This window comes from Equus quagga, chromosome 3 (genome assembly GCF_021613505.1).
Source record: "Equus quagga isolate Etosha38 chromosome 3, UCLA_HA_Equagga_1.0, whole genome shotgun sequence".
Classification (NCBI taxonomy): Eukaryota; Metazoa; Chordata; class Mammalia; order Perissodactyla; family Equidae; genus Equus; species Equus quagga.
In genome coordinates this window covers 91,774,597-91,792,044 of record NC_060269.1, presented here as the reverse complement: position 1 = coordinate 91,792,044, position 17,448 = coordinate 91,774,597, and positions in this window count along the sequence as shown.

Genomic DNA, 17,448 nt, shown 5'->3' with positions numbered 1-17,448 from the left:
CCTATTTGGAGATATTTTCTTTTTTGTGAATGCCTGACTCTCTATTTTGACAATAACTTTTTTATCAGTCACTGTGACCATATCATGTTCATTTTAGGATGATAAGCATCTGAATTCAATTAATCTGATCACTGAGATGCATTTCACCATTTTTGTTTAGGATCTGGCTTTCTCTTTAAGAAAAAAAAATGATGTGAGGTTAAGAAATAAAATATACTTTCATATTATTTTCACTCATTTAATCTATCTCTGTTAGATTTATTCAATCTGTGATGTTTAATGAAAACCATAGCCTTTTGGAACTACAAGGCACTTTAGAGATCATCTTGAGCAAGGTCCTTAACTTCTCCGTGCCTCAGTGATCTCACCTATGTAATGGGCCAATGAACTTCCTGCCTCCTATGGTTGCTACAAGGTTTAATGATATAACCCATGTAAATTACTTTGCCAAGCACCTAAACAGAATAAAGACTTAGTTACTGTCAATTGTTATTATTATCTAATCCAGTCTTCCCATTTTCCAAATGAGGAAATGTGGACATGCTGTGGTTTACACCTATTTGGATATCTACTCATCATGCCCTCCTCTAAAAACTGACTCCCACCCACGGAGATTGGTTCTTTGACACATAAGAAAGATAAGCATGTGACAGAAGTTCAGAGAGAAAAGAAGAAATCTGGTACAGGTAGAGCATCGAGCCTTGCAGAGTCAGGAGAGTGGCTGCCTTTTGTTTCCTGATGATATTCCAGTCTCAGTTCCTGTCTCTTGTAAACTGCACTTCCTATCCTTGGATTATATGAGGTATCCCTTCAAACCAGTAAAGTGCTCAGTCTTAATTAAGCAGGTTTGAGCCGATGTCTGTAAATTGCAACCAAAAGAATCTTGACTACAATGTAGTGAACTGTTGAGTATGCCCATATGATGAACTACTGATATCAGAACTCTTTGTAACATGATGCAGAAAGCATGGTCTTTGAATCTGAGTCAATCTTGTGTTCAAATCCTGGCACTGCCTGTTACCACCAGGGTGACATGTGCCCTTGAGGAATATGGATCGGGTCATCATATCATGAAGGTGATCAGTTCTGTGACTAATGAAGACTTCCCAAAAAGTCACTGTTGTAATAAGTTGACTCAGTTCTCAGGCCAGAGGATTGCCTTGAAATACCTCTGAGGATAGGACGTTGTAGCTATTAGAAGATATGGCGGGGTTACGATAGAGAATAAGAACTTTGTGTACAAATCCACATCATCCTCAAAGTTATTTAGTATTACTAAAGATTATTCACATTATACAAAACCATCTTAGTTGGTGGAGATGTGCTTGATGCTATAGAGCATCAATATCTAAATTATCCACAGTCTCAGAATGAATATCAACCAGTAAAACTAAAACATAATCACAGTAGGAAAAAGCACAATACCTCAGGGTTATATATTAAATACCCAAAATTTAAGAATCCATGAGTCTTTTCTTCATGCTCTTATGTCCACACACACACACACAAAAAAGATGTTCTCATGGTATGAGTTTTTAAATTTAATTTGGGTTGTAATATTTGTCTTTTCAGTTGCACTTGATGTAACCCTGGATTCTAGGCCTGCCGTTGCTAAGATCTGGGCTTGTGAGCTTTGCTAAGTCCCTTCACCTCTTGGAGATCTTAATTTTCTCTTAGGTGGTCTTGAAAATCCCTTCTTGCTCTAGTATACCAGATTCTATGACCCAAACATCCTTACTAAGTCACAGCTCATAAGCATTTTCACCCTGAGCATGTCTTAGGCAAAAAGAACAGCAAAAGTGATGATGAAAGGGAACATGGGAAGAACAGGAGGAAGGTCTGGGAAAATCAAACTTCCCTCAGCTCAGAAGGAGATCCTAGGTTCTACCTCACTTTATCATATGATGGTGTTTGTGGGACTCCCCACATTTCACGCCCATATTTAACTTAAAGCATTCACCCACCCATTTTAACAGTAAAAATAATTTTTAAAAACTAGATGCATCTATCATTAATTAGAGAGTATAGCATGAGAGTTAGGGGTTCAGTTGAAGCCAGACTATGTGCATTAGAATCCCAGCTCTGTCCCTTACCAGCTGTATGAGAAGTTATTAAACCTCATGTGTAAAATGAGAGCAAAACACAGAACCTACCTTACAGAGTTGTGGGGATTACTTGAGTTATTACACATGAAACATTTATAAATGTTCATAGCACAAAGTAAAGGTTCTATAATATTCGCTTTTTGATTTATTAGATGTACTCTATACATTTCCATGCATGAGTCCTCATTTGACCCTGAGACGTGGGGTCTCAGGTATTATCCCCATTTTGTTCATCAAGGAGAATAATGGACTCAACTGAGGTCAGAGCCATGCTGGTGTCAGAACTGGGCCTCAAGCACTAGTAGACTCACTCTAATTGTCCTTTTCCACTTTGCTTCAGATGCCTCTACTTAAAGAAAGCCATCAGAGTAAGTATTCCCTGAGAGTTCTGAGAAATTTGGGGAAAATAGACAAACGCATCAGATAAGGAGCAAAAAGTGTTTTGATAATAACAACGTCTGATTAGTGTTTGGATCTGAGCCTTTTCCCCCTGAGTTGAACTTCCCTGCCCACTTGTGGGCCAACTCCACAGGGTGTAGAGACTGTCCTGTGAGCTAAGGTCCTGGAAGAAGGAAAAATGTGTGTTTTCAATAGATAATTCTGAAAAGGGGAAAGTCAAAGAGGGGCTGAACTGAGTACTCAATTTCCACTTCTTCACATCATCAATCAGATAAGTTCCTCCTCTTAAAAAAAGAGGATGGAGACAGGAACCGAAAATGTTGCTCCATTACTGTTTCCTCCCAGAGAGTACAAGGAGCCCCATCAAGAAATGTGGACCAGTTGGTGAACGGTCACTTCCCACTGTCTCACCAGTAGGATCATTGAGCCTCTTCCCATGGGGAAGAGACATGACAGAAGCAGGACAAGTCTTCCTCTACTGTCCCTCTGAGCAACTGGGGTAGAAGTTGAAGCCGGATTCATGGAAAGGTGAGGAATGGGGTAAAGGTGACCCCCCTAAAATAAACTGTGATGTGAAATGTCTCCCTTCATGTTTTCAATTATGGTGGACATTTATTATGAATCTAAAAAGAGTAAACACGATATACAGTAGTCATTTCAGGTAGCTCTTGGGATTTGTTTCTCTAAGAATTCTCCTGTGGGGCTGGCGAGTGGCACATCAGTTGAGTTCGCTCATTCTACTTCCGTGGCAGGACCCAGGTGTCCTAGTTCGGATCCAGGTGTGGGCACGGCACCACTTGTCAAGCCATGCTGTGGCAGACATTCCACATATAAAGTAGAGGAAGATGGGCACAGATGTTAGCTCAGGGCCAGTCTTCCTCAGCAAAAAGAGGAGGATTAGCAGCATATGTTAGCTCAGGGCTAATCTTCCTCAAAAAAAAAGAAAAAAGAATTCCCCTGCCCTGTTTACTACACCTGTTTTCTCCAGACCTATCAGAGGATGTGGAAAGAGAGTTCATCTTTGGTTTGCTTCAAGTCCAAGACTATAGTTGTCTGGGTATCTGAGCTGCAGCCTGTAGGGAGAGAGAAGTCTATTCTGTGAGATACTGGAGGCTGCTGAGAATTAACAAGGTTAGAATATGAAGCATACTCCCCTGGACCCTTAACATTGTCGATTTTAGTTTGAAACAACTTGGTTTTCATTTTTCCCTCATTTCCTTCTGGGGCATTAAAACACTGCTCTGAGGGCAGTAAGAAATCCAGTCCTAGAAAAAGTTAAATCAGAGCATGGCAGGTGTTATCCTCCCTCAAATTCCTTCATCCCAGCCCCACACCCACTCTCTCTCTCTCCCTCTCGCTCTCTCTCTCTCTCACACACACACACACAGATGTTGGCTCCACTGCAATATCACTGAAGAGGGAGAGAGGTATGGTTATAGTCCAGCCCTTGACTCAAAATACTAGCCAACTACATTTTCAGACTTGAAACACGGGCAAACTGCCATCAGGTTACAGTCGAAACCAAGCCCCACGTCACGGGGTTCAGGCCAGATGTGAATGCAGCAGTCTGGAGGTGAGGCAATTATGTGCAAGAACCATGTGACAGAGCTTTTCCCAAAATGGACTTATTTAAGAGGAACATTTTGGTGTTTATAGGACTTCAGCCCTGCTTTCTGGAGATTTTCCATCACTATAAACACTGATACACATACACACGAACATACATGGACTTTTAAAATTGGGTCCAGCATATGTAATTTCATTAAATTATCTTATTTGCTAGAAATGGGAGAAATTCATGACACAATATCAAAACTTTGGCAGTTGAAACAGTCACATAGACAAATGCTGTATGGAAGCTGGAGCCCATAGTCTGGTGTCAGTAACCTGAGTTGGGAAACTTGGAGCTGTTAGTAACGCTTGGATGAGGTTGTAATGCAGAGGTGGACGGCCCGCCTGGCTAGAGGGGGTGCGTTGAGATAACTGAGCCTTTTGCTGCAGTGCTTTCTACTTCCTTTGATCTGAAGCTCACTTTGTAACACTTTCAACGTGTTACAAAGAGAAGTTTCAGGTTTGATAGGTTGAACTGAGAGCATTTTGAAGTTACAGTCGCCTCTAATGTCAAGAAGCAACTACAATCAGTAGTGCCCATTTCCTCTACCCGAGTGTTATAGGAGTTGTTTTTAAATTCGATCACACTCCAAGTGGTGACAGAATTGAGATCCAGGACTCATCATCAGGATGGGGTATTTGTCCTGTAGCAGGCAGACTCCCCTCCTGCATTCTGTTTTGAACTACCTATTAGACACATAAGAATATTTCCCCATGCTTGGAGAACAGGGAGAAATCACCTGAACATGAGAATCTTGATTTAAATTAAAACATAGTGTTAATTTATCTTAAAAAACCTTAAAGAATCTTGGGCTTCATTATTGTTCCTTCTCAGGCCTCTTGCAGCTTTCCGGAATAAAATCTGAATTTTTGAGAAGGCTCAATAGCCTCGAAAGTGGTTACTAGGCACACACAGATGATGGTCTGCAAAGCTGAATTAGGATAAAAGAAAAAATAAAACAAGTGGAAAATGGACTGATCGAATCTACACATTGAACATTTACTTATTGCATGTGAAACTGGCAAACAGCCCTTGATGATTAAGTATCTAGGTACAAAAGTTTTTTCCTTTTTGCAATTACTGATGATAGCTTTTAGCGGTTTAACCCGCCCACTGTTAACTGTGCTGCTTGGGCAATATGCTATCTGACTCCCACCAGGCTCCTATAGAACACATCTCCCTGGAGCCTGGGTCACCATGGTAACGGGTGTGTGAGCTGTTTTTCAGGAATTAGAACTCCTTGTCCACTCCAGGCCGGTTGAGACCACCAACTCATCAACTTGGTCTGTGCAGATGTCCGATAGGCGACCTTTTGACGTCAAGAGGCTAAAAACTCCACCCTCAGATCATGCTAATGCCCCCATTTTGTGAACATGGGTCCTATGAAGAGACATGAAGTCTGACTACGCTTGTGCAGATCATCAGTTACCTCACCCCTCCTCACCTCCAATCACCTCTCTCCACATTTCAGACCACCTTGCCCCCATCCCGTAAATATCCCTGAGTCCCTATTTTCGGGGAAGCGAATTTGAGGCTCATGCTCTCGCTTCTTCACATGGCTGCCTTGTGAGTAAAGCCTCTCTCTGCTGCAATCTCGTCATCTTGGTGTTTGGCTTTTTAGGCAGTGGGCAAAAAAGAACCTGGTGCAGTACCACAAGGATTTTCTTTTATGTTTATTGACTTTATGGAAAAATGACAGAGCCAAGTTCTAGACATTTATAACTGATGAAAAATAATTAACTTGATTATAAAACCTCTTAGTCAAAAAGAGAAAATAAAAATGTCTGTTTCAACCACTGGGAATTTAAAGAGTACTATGACCACTGCTAAAGACCAGAGGTCCTGAGTAGTAATTATTCATTAACTGACATAAATAGCAGTGGCCGAAAGTGGAGGGATCCTAAATAAGAGATTTTTCAGTAGTTTGAATGACAGACAATTGAGTCTTAGTTTTGGCCCAGCTTTTAAAGGTCTAGCATCTGATAACAGTAAATCATTCAGAAAACTTCCCTCAGTGAACAAAAGACTGAGGAGAGCTTGACTCTAAGACTGCATGAATATAGTAGCTACTAGCTTTATGTGACTATTTCACTTTAATTAAAATTGAATAAAATTAAAGATTCAGTTCCTTAGTCCAACAAACCACGTTTCAAGTGCTAATATCCACATGTGGCTAGTGGCCACCTTATTGGACAGCACTGATAAAGAACATTTCCATCATCATAGAAGTTTCTCTTGGATAATGTTGACCTAAGGGACAAACAGGAAGTAGTTTCACTTTGACTCTTCAGAAAAATGTTATCTGTTTCATGTCCCACATCTAAACAAGGTGCACTATCAAATAGGGAGATCTTTGGTGAATACGCGGGCTCTGAAAAGCAATAAAAGATGCAGCGCCCTCAAGGCTGACTAAAATTGAAAAACTGCTACAAAATGTAATTTATAACCCATACTACTTTAAGATTATATGTTAATCACGCTCTGACCTAAAAGCTGCCTCAGGTCATTTCTCCTGGCACTGGATCTAGTTTTTACTCACCTGCTATTTATAATACAGATGTTAGTTACCAAACCCAGCTGTGCTACTCTTTCTGGCATTAGATTACACGCCGCAGAAAGCTCCCAATGCCTTTCCTCTGACGCTAAACAACTTTGTGTGCTAACGTTCAATCTGTCCACAGTTGTCCCTAATTCATTCAGTCCAGTTTTGCAAGAAACTCGTCTTTTGCCCTTTTTGAACATTTGGAAAATGTGTAGATGATAGATAGGTCGATAGGTAGATGATAAATACATAGATAGATAGATAGACAAAGTTAAATACTGTTAAACCATTTACCCTGTTTTTCATCAACAGTTATTTCAATTATTTTTGACAATAACTCTGTTCATTAATTTTTCTACAAGCAAATGATTTGACAAATGAAAGGCATTAGTTACAACCATGTAAAATCTTATAGAAAAAAAAATCCCAGTATTATTAAAATTCGATGACTATATATTTATATCTTATAAAAAGGTGAAATGTGTCACATTTTCTCAAAAGCCCTCCCTCCTTTGAGATAGATTGCTATCAAAATAAGTAACAAACATTTAAAAATAATTATGTCAGAAAGGTAACTATTTTCAAGGCTAAAATAGAAAGTTGCAGGTATAAACTGGAAAAAGCAAACAGTTTCAGACACTCCAGTTGCTTCTCTGTGTGACTCTGGGTCTTTGCCCAGAGAAGCCGCAGTTTTAGAGGGGAAATCTTCAGTCTCTATGACCCAGGGAACAGACTTGCTTTCTATTTTCTGAAGGCTTACGTCCCCATAAAACCCTTAAATTTTTTTTTTTTTTTAACTTTCCAGGGTGCAAAAGTCGGTGTCAACTGACTGGAAGTGTTAGTGTTTGTGGGCTAAGAATGGGATCATCTGTGTGAAATAGGTCTTAGTTATGTTTTCAAAGTGTGCAGGTAACTCTAGGAGTTTTTTCTCAGTTATCCCATCTACAGAGACGAATGCGTCAATGAAAATGGGTACTGAATTCTTCATTCTTGCTTACAAGACAGTTTGGAGAAAAACAATAACTGAAGTAAGATTTTTGAAATGGAAACTGTGAGCAATCAAGTAATCAAGATGATAATATAACAACATGTGGGTATAGATAGTGTTATGGTTGAGAAGTGTTCATAAATTCTGATTGAGAAATCAGTAAATAAGCAGACTTATTTGGTTAGAAAACTCAGTAGACTTAAATGAAAGCCTTCTAAAGATGGGAGAGTAAAGAGTTCTAAGCGTTTGCTTTGAAATTCTTCCATGGCTCAGAATAAGTTATGATTCTCTTTAGCAGAGTCTCTTTCCCATTGAATGTGGGGAAGGCTCTCCCCATCCCACTACTTTTTCTCATATGTGGTGGGTAGACAGAGATGCCTGTGTGTTCACATGCACACACACACACACACACACACACACACACAGAGTTACAGAAAGTATTTCTCCAAAGATTCTCCCCCACCCAACAAATCTACATTAAACTCCCTCCAGTCTCTCTGATGCACCTGCATTCTGATTTTCTGGCTAGGAAAGAGAGAGTGGAAACTTTTGGAAGCTATCAAACTCCTCTTAAATCAGCCAGGTAAATGAGTTACACATGGCTTTTAGTGTTCATGGGAACTCCCAAATAATATGGTGAGGAATAAATGCAATCCACAGTAAGTCATGGGAACCTAACAACAGCCCATAGTTTATTTTAGCGTTGTGAATCTTGTGGTTGTAGAAATACTTTGTGCACCATAAAATACTATACAACTTTTAGTTATTATTGGTTTTTATGCATTGTATCTATCAATTCTTTCTCAATTCCCAATAATAAAAATCTAATAAATCTTCCCGGTTTTCTAATTGTAAAGAAGAATGTTAACTATACTCTTTTATTTACTCTGTAGATAATAGAAACAAAAATCATAAAATTCTAAGATCTTAAACTAACCTTCAATATGAATAATAATATTGGTAACAATATCTTTCATTTATTAAACAATAGACAATACTAATTTCTTTTCACAACATCTAACTTAATCTTTACAACAGTGGAACCCAAGACTTGGGGAAACTAAGTAAATGTTCAAGATATAACAGTTAATAAAAAGTAGACAGATTCCATTTGAACTCTGATTCGAAACTGAATCCAAAGCTAATGGTACAGTTATTATGACTGACAGACTTACTCTATTAATAGTGTTTACAACTTATTGTGGTGGCTGGCATACATGATGCCACACTGTGAGATATTATTATTCCCGTTCTAAAGATATTGAAAAGAGGCCCAAAGATAATAAGTAAATTTTCTAAATTTATATGACATGGAAAATTACAAAACTCTTCCCATTTTCTATTTTTTGATTCCTTATTTCACAATTATTTCATCATTATAACTTTTATTTATTCACTCCACAATATTTATTGAGCTCTATGCTGGACACTCTAAGAGTTGGGCTCTCAGAATGCTCACGATCTAGTGCACCGAGCAGGTGGATCAGCCGGCAAAGCAGAGTGACACAACAAAATGCCAAGGGGGCAGCTGGTGTCCTACCTGCTCAGAAATTCTTAGAACACGGATCGTATGGAGAGCAGCAATCAGTAACCTCTATTCTTGACCCAACAGGCGGTAGAGATGATTGTTGCTGCCCCAGGCTGACCATGAGAGCACAATTATCCAATTGCTAGAAAGCTGGGCTTACTGCCAGGAACCACCCGGAAAGTGCAGAAGCCATTTCCTGGCATCTGAGACTGATAGTTTCAGGGCATCTGGTCATAAATTCAATAAACATTTATTGAGCCTGTACAATATGGTAGGCACCAGGGAGGTAAAGTCATGTAACACACCGTGCAGACACTGATTTGCAAGCAAATAATAGTAATGCAACAAAAGTGCACTAGAGATGTGTGCTCAGAGCATCTTCAGATTCTCCCAACCCATGTCCCATAAGGAAGTCATCCAGATTCAGTGCTGATAATAGAGCACCAACCATTGTGAACGTTGTACAGTTTGAGAGGATGAAATTAAGAACCCTATAATCAGAATGACCATCAGTTCCCAAATTACATCTTTCATCAGCATAACTAAAGCATGCCCTTTCACTTTGATATCATAGAGTTATTGAAATTATATAGTCACCCAATTTATGTCTACTGGAGGTTAATACCAGCCTCACTTTAATATACAGGAAATGGCTTAATTTTCATTTCTGGAACACTGACTATGTGCCAGGCATGGTTCTAGGTGTTATTGGCATCTCACCTTTCACAAGAATTAGATGCAGTGGTATTATCCCTGCTCTAAGATGAGGGAATTGAAATTCTTGAGAGTTTAGTTACTTGCCCAAGCATCACATAAATATTAAATAATAATGCTGGGATTCAAACACAAGTGTATCCAGCTCCTTGTAGAAGCAGGTGGAGTTAAGTTTGACAACATTATTAAGGACTAAAGAAGACAACTTCCTCCTAGAAGCTGCAGATAACATGCTACTTGTCCAGGTGGACAACAACCAGGGGCTTCACCATTCGTGCAGAGGCAGGAGTCTATGGACATCACTGAGCCCACAAAAGGCCTGTATCCTCAGCCATCCCCACCCCCACTTGTCTAGGCTCAGCTCTCACTGACCATTTTTTCAGCTTGGACACCTCGATTCTGATCACAGCCCATGCACCAGGCCCATGGGGGCCTGACTGCCTGCAGAGGGGCATGCGCCCTGACAAGGCAAGCTCTCTTTGCTGGCCTGCCTCCTTCGGAGCCCGTCTTTGAGTCTTTTTTGCAAGTTTCCTTTTACCTCCTTCCTTATGGAGCCTTAATACAGTGCCTAAGGGTTATGAGAAGAGAGAATTTTTCACCAGTGAAATGGAACTTTTATGGTCTGTGAAAGATACATCTCTTTTGTTGGTCCCTTTATTTACCTCTGCAGTGCTATAAACGGAAGCAGGAAATGATACTTTGAGATTAGAAAACATTGTGGAAGACATAGTCAGAGATTTTCATGGAAATTTGCCCCAGTTGCTCAGGCTTTATTCCTATCTTCAATAATAGTTGCTTAGTTGGTTTATCTGATAAAAGTAATTTATCATAATTGTGGGAAATACAGACAACAGCCAAAGATATAAAAAGAAAGTGAAAATTGTCTGTAATTTCACCATTAAGAGACAACTACTAGTAATGTTTTAATTTATATTCCAGATACTTTCCCTTGCTAATTGATGTGTACACGCAATTTACTATTTTCATAAAATTGTAGCATACTGTACATATTCCTTTGTAAGCTATTTTCTGCTTAACATTGTATGAGTATTACTATGTTATAAATGGAGATCTATAAAAATTTTCATTGTAGTGTAATAGCCTGTTATGTGGCTACAGCCTGATCATGTAACTATTCCCAAATAGCAAGATATTCAGGGTTGATTATTTATTGTTTGTTTTCTGTTATTTCTTTTGCTAAAATACAAAATGATGCAACAAAGATCATTACAAAGACATTTCTGTGTAGTTTTCCACCAACTTGTTTCTTTTAGACATATTCCTAAAAATGGAGTCTTTTCCATTTTGATTCATATTGCCAGGCTTTATCCAGATAGATTAGCAATATACACTCCCACCATCACGATATAAAAGCCCATTTTCTCCATGGCCTATTCAATACTAGTGACTAACCCTTTTAAACGTTGCTGCTCCAACAAGAAATTTTTAATTTATTGTTAGTAAACAGTTAATTTTAGCTAATTGAATAAATAGTAATTAAACATAATTTAATTACTTAAATGTTGACTTAATTTATCTAATTGTTGATAAGCTTAAATATATTTTTAACAGATTTTTTAATATTTGTAATTATTTTTTTTAAGTGACCTGTTCATATCCTTTGCTCGTTTTGTCACTAAGGAGTTTGTGTTTTTATTATTCATTTGGAAAAATTCGTCATACATTAATGATAAGAAATTTTTATCTGTTGTTCATGTTCCAAATATTTTCCCCAGGTGGTTATCTATCTTTTATTGATTGTGAATTTTTTAAATTGACTATGCAGGTACGTGTGTATATATTTATACGTGTACACACACGGAGACTAGACATGGACATGGATGCAGTCATAGACGGTCACAGACACAGATGCAGATACAGATCAATACTCTATGTCATATCTTCGCTCCTACCACCTAGGAGTAATTATCTAACCTGAGACTTCTACGTGGAACTCTCTCTTGGCCTTCTGGTATGGAATTTAGTGCCTTCTACAATGTATTCTAAACATTTACATTAAACTTTAACTCTTCTCTTGAACTTTGAGCTCCTTGACCCGCACAAACCCAGCAGAGGGGCTGGCAGGTATTAAATCAACCAACAAGCAGAGGAAAGCTTTACACTCCCCCTCATCTTAGACGCAAGGAAGCTGTCCCACAGAGTTTAGCTCCGCGGACCTGCCCAGAGTCACAGAGCAGAGACGACCTCCTGACACTCCACCCGGTCCTCTTTCCACCATCATAACGGTAAAATGCATCACACAAAACCGGTGGATTGAGCAAAAGCAGCGCACGCCTACAGGGCCTCAGGCACAGAGGCTCTGACCTGCAAATGGAGGTACCAGAGCGCCTGACGCGGAGGGCCTGGGGGCGCTGGGTTCTGTTGCTGCTGTTTTATTTAGTCACCTCAGACCCTCTGACAACAGCAGCTGTCAGATCTCAACAACAGTCTGTTTGCTTTGGTTTAAAGTCTCCTCATGTAAGCAGCTAGAGCCCAGTTCGTTCTTCTGACCGCTAGATGGAGTCCAGTTATTAGCCTGAAGAGAGGAGCCTGCACACGCAAGCACCTGCCAACTTCCACTTGCACGCGGTGACCCTCAGGTCAACCAGAAGGTGACCCCGCCTTTGGGCAGAAACTGTTCTTAGGCGGCCCTTGCTGTCAAGGGGGACAATTCCAGATAAGGCTGAAGATCAAAGGGTTTGTCTGTCTCTTTCTTGTGAGCTAATTCTCCATTTGTGAGGCTCCAGTGGAATTTTGAAGTTGCATTTAGATGTTCATAGCCTCCCTCTCTCTCCTCCCATCTCCCTTATCTTTATTCCTTTTCAAGCGAAAGAGTAGTCTGTGCATCCTTGTCCTCAATGAGATATTTCTGCCCCCAAAGTATTCTGAGCTATTAGATTCTCCTGGGGAGGGAAGGCTGCTGCTCTGAAATAGGAAACAGTCAAGAAATAGTTTCACCTCTTAATCTAAAGGATTAAATGTCAAATGGATCTGGAATGAAACTCCTCTTGATCTTGGATCCAATCAAAACTTTTTCAGGAAATAATATTAAAGAGCGCCTTTTGTCACATTATTTACTGTTCAGTCAGTTTTTCACAGAGGACATGGCAAATTTTGTAATTTTCCTTTTCTATGCTTTGGAATACTTCTTAAATTTGCAGTTTTAAGCAGTCACCCACATTTCCCTGACCCATCAAATATAAACACAAATGAGACATGGCTGGAAAGTTAGACAGAACAAGGAATGGCAATTACAGCTCTGGGCATTCCCACTTTTTAAAATTTAAGATCATTTGCTTCACTTGTCCAAAAATGGATCACCCCAGCTTCCCCAGGAGGCACACCATCAGTCAAGTTAACTCAGGCCTCATTTAGAAGTAGAGAAAATACCACCTTATAGATTTACACTAATATGTCTAAATATTTTCCCCTCTAAACAGCTCAAGTTTGTCATGAATGTGCCAGAGTTCCCCAGCATCAACCTTCACATTATTTAGCTTCAGAATGATTGAGGCTTTTAAAAGACAGGCTTGGGAAAATACCCAATCATTTAACCAGAGAGTAAGTGTGTGCCATAAGTGTGACTTGCACGACAGAGGAAGCTTTCAGGTTAAAACCCCTGGTATATTTTCAGTACGTTAAAAAATATATAACATTGCCTATCCCTGTAGGTTTTCTTTTAATCCATGCAGTTCAGACAGAAAAATAATCTAACACCTTTATTTTCCCTCTCTCTAATTCCCTGATAAACACTAAAATTCTCAGGCAAAAATGCATGAGGACAGATTGGGTCTTGCAGCTCGATGTGAAGGTCAGAATGTTGGGATAAAGTGGATGGTCCCATATAAAAACTTAAAGATGACATCCCCTGAATTTGCTGTAAATCTTGGCATTACTAGATAAATTATCTACATCTCATTGCATTCATAAAAGTAGAATTTTGCATATCTGTGCACAACTTGGTCTAACGTGCTCTTCTATTTAATATGCTGATTTGAACATTTTAGGGTCTTAGGTTATAGCTCTAATTTTAAAAAAAGCAGTCAAATTCTAAAAAGAAAATATTTGAGAAATCAACAGACTCAAGCTATACTCTAAATTCTGTGGTTCTCGTGTAAGGAAACAAAATCTATTCATTTGGAAGTATTTAAAAGTAACAGACAACCAAAACTAATTCAAATTTGTGATATGGATAGCACAGTGATAAAAGAGCATACTGGAGAACTATCTTGGGTTAGGGAATCAGAAGATGGAGGTGCTGATGAAGTTTTGCTAACATGGGTGAAGCTACTTAACTGTCTGTGTTCAGTTACCTCATCTGTAATTCATGCATTCATTCATTCATTCATGCAATAAATTTTTGCTGAGTGCCTACATATGCCAAGCACTGTTCTAGACACTGGAGATGGAGCATCAAGGTTACATTCTACTGGAGGAAGACAGAAAATAAGCAAAGAATGTAGGTAAATACATAAAATGTATATTGTATTAGAGAGCAGTAAACTCTATGGAATAAAGTAACAAGGGGAAGAGGGATAAAGAGTATCAAGACACTTGCAATTCTAAGTAGGGTCATCAAGAAAAACCACACTGAGAAGGTGAGATTTGAGTCAAAATCTACAGAAGGTAAATGTGTTGGGGAAAGGCATTTCTGGCCAAAGGAGGAGGCAGTGCAAAGACCCTGAGGTGGAGTGTAATCGCCATGTTTGAGGAAGAGCAAGGAGGCCAATGTGATTGTAGTGGAGTGAGTGAGAGAAAGAGGGGGGACAGGAGGTCAGGAAGGTAACAGACAGAGGTGTAGTGGGTTAGGCGACAGGGACAAATGATTTTGGCTTTTCCTCTGAATGAGGTGGAACGTCATCACAGGATTTTGTAGAGAGAAATGATATTGTCTAGCTTATATTTCACAGTATCACTCGGGCTGCTGTATTGAGAATATACAATGCGGTTAGAGTGTTTCAAAGTAGGAGCTTTGAGAGCAGCAAGGTCACTCTTTCAATAATCTAGATAAAAGATAATGGTGGCTTGATCCAGTGGAGAGCAGTACAGGTCCTAGCTACACCTCAAATCAACTTTAATAATTCACATGAGAATGATTTGGAAGTTGCAAATTTCTTCACAAATATAAGATAGTAATAATGTTCTTATTTTTTAAAGTTTTTGACTATTCTTTTGAATATATTATTCCAGATCAACTTTAGAAACAATTTGTCAAGTTCATTTGAAAAAATACCTAGTTTCTCTTACAAAGAGATTTTTCCAAATTGGATCTTAAATTTTATCTTTTTTAAATGACCTATTAATATGATTATATATTCTTCCCTTAATCTATTTGTCTTATAAATAACATTAATATATTTCCAAATAGTTAAGAGTTAAACTCTACTTGGTTACAGTGAATGAATTTTTTTGTATATTTTGTAATATGGTTTTGGATTTGATATGTGATATCTAATTTAGGACTTTGCATCCATTTTTATAAAACGATTGCTGCACTTTTTTTCCATTCTATACTATAGTTGGATATCCTGGTTATACTAGCTATAAAGAATAAACCGGGAAGAGTTTGAGTATCATAGGAATTGTCTATTCAACACTATTAAATTTTCTGAGCTGACTGCCGTGTGGGGGTAGATGGTTACCATTTCCTTTTGGGCAATTCAGCTATTCGACATGCGTTGACTTTTAGTAATTTACATGCTCTTGGAAATTATCCTTTTCAGCTATATTTGTTATTTGTTTTCTCATTTAAATTAATCCAGATCTGTAATTATTCTTTTTCTTAGTCTTAGCATCATTGTTTTATGTTTTCTCTTTTTCCTCCAGGGTCTATCTTGCATATTTTTTGTATTATAATGATGTTTTCAAAAGATCCCCTTTTTTCTGTAGTAAGGATGTAAAGTCTTTTTTCTTTCATTAAGTAATGCTTTGATCAATAAAATAATTTCTTCTAATTTCCTTGGAGTTTTGTTTTTCTAGTGTGGGGACCTGAAATTGGCCACCCCAAGATATGTCTCTTTGTCATCAGGATTATTTGAGGCTCATTGCTTTTGATAAACTGGGACAGGCAAGGAGGCTCTGAGGAATGGAACTTGCTCTTAGGACACGTTTACATTTGTAAGGTAAATCTCTATCTGTAAAAGGTGCCTCCCTCTCTGTACCAGGAAGAAGAAAGGTGATGACCTTCTCTCTGAAAACTCTTAATCAATACCAAAGGCAAGGACTTAAATCTGCATTTTATTGTGCTAGTCTGGTAACCTCCTGTAACTGACTTCCCTCCCCCTCCCAACGTTGGCATTTTTTAAGGATTGAGCATCTTTCCTTAGGCTAGGAACTGATTGCTGCGCTCACCTGTGACCGCCCAGCTCCAGACAATAGACTTGCCTCCTGCTATGCCCACCGAGATAGCAGACCACTGCCTGCTGTGTCCATCAAGCACTGTGCCGACAGGGCAGCCTCGTGACTATTGTAAAAGGGACATTTCAATCACATGTGAAACACCCTGTTTGGGGGTATATAACCACTGTCTGCACCCCACTTCTTCGGTGCCCTTTCTTCCTTCGGGAAGAAAGGCCCCGGGCCATGGTTTCTCATAAAGCTTTGTTTAATTTTCTCTTGCTATTCTGTCTCATGTGAATTTAATTCGTTCTCCGGCCAGACGAACCCCCATTTGGGAAGAGGAAATGTCTTCCTCCCCTACACTAGCCTCTTCAGGTGAATATGGAGTTCACTTATTTTCAATTCTCATAGTGTTTTAATAAGTTCATGTAAAAATCTCAACCTTCTTCTGAGTACTATTTAACTATATCCCACAGGTTTTTGAAATGTATTGCTCATGTTCTTATTAATTTATACCATGAAATTTTATATTTTTAAGTCATCTTTAAAACAGAATCATTTTGAAAAAAATTATCTAATTTCCTACTGAACAGTTGTTTGGGGCCTATCCTATTCCTGGTTCTAGTTTTATTACATTGTGTGCTTGGTTGTTTCTTCCAATCTACTTTGAACACAACACGTACCTCTTTGATGAATCTAAAGACCCTTTATCCAAAATTTAATTTAACATAAAACTTAAATTTTAATTTGGATGAAGTGCTTTTAAGCAAAATGAATATAGGCAAAGTGGTTTTCTGTCATTAAATTTGTGTTTTGGGTAAAAACACTCTAACAGAAATACCAATGCTAACTAACAGAAATCTAGGCTGGAGGCAAGGAGAACAATCTTAAAGAGTTCAAATAACCCTAGCAAGAGATGGTGTCAGCTTTAACAGAGATGGGAGATGCAGAAGGAGAAGTTAAGGTGTTTTTTTTTCTTTAGGAAGATTAGCCCTGAGCTAACATCTGCTGCCAATCCTCCTCTTTTTGCTGAGGAAGACTGGCCCTGAGCTAACATCTGTGCCCATCTTCCTCTACTTTATATGTGGGACGCCTACCACAGCATGGCTTGACAAGCGATGCCATGTCCACACCTAGGATCCAAACCGGCGAACCCCGGGCTGCTGAAGCAGAACGTGTGCACTTAACCGCAGCGCCACCAGGCCGGCTGCAAAAGTTAAG